General features: G+C 46.0%; 1 protein-coding gene across 1 annotated transcript in view; it reads right to left on the bottom strand.

Moving 5' to 3' along the window:
* Hook2 (hook microtubule tethering protein 2) overlaps positions 1-235 on the bottom strand; it is a 12,812-nt gene that overhangs the window by 6,532 nt on the left and 6,045 nt on the right. The window lies entirely within an intron of this gene.

Below are 235 nucleotides of genomic sequence, written 5' to 3'. Positions count from 1 at the left end.
GAGTTCCAGGACAGCCAGGGCTATACAGAGAAACCCTTGCTCAAAAAAAAAAAAAAAAAAAAAAAAAAAATCAGGAAAAAAAAAAAAAAGAGAGAGAGAGAGAGAGAAGCGGTGGGGCTTACAAACCCAGGCAGGGGAGGGGTGAGTCTAGTAACACAAGAGAGAAGGCTGCAGAGCCTTGCCTCAAGTGAAGTGTAGTGATGGGGCGGACCGTTAAGAGGTGGAGCTACATGCC

Source organism: Mus pahari, chromosome 20 (assembly GCF_900095145.1).
Source record: "Mus pahari chromosome 20, PAHARI_EIJ_v1.1, whole genome shotgun sequence".
NCBI classification, from domain to species: Eukaryota; Metazoa; Chordata; class Mammalia; order Rodentia; family Muridae; genus Mus; species Mus pahari.
The sequence above is the reverse complement of the archived record's forward strand: the minus strand, read 5'-3'. Positions and strand labels throughout refer to the sequence as shown.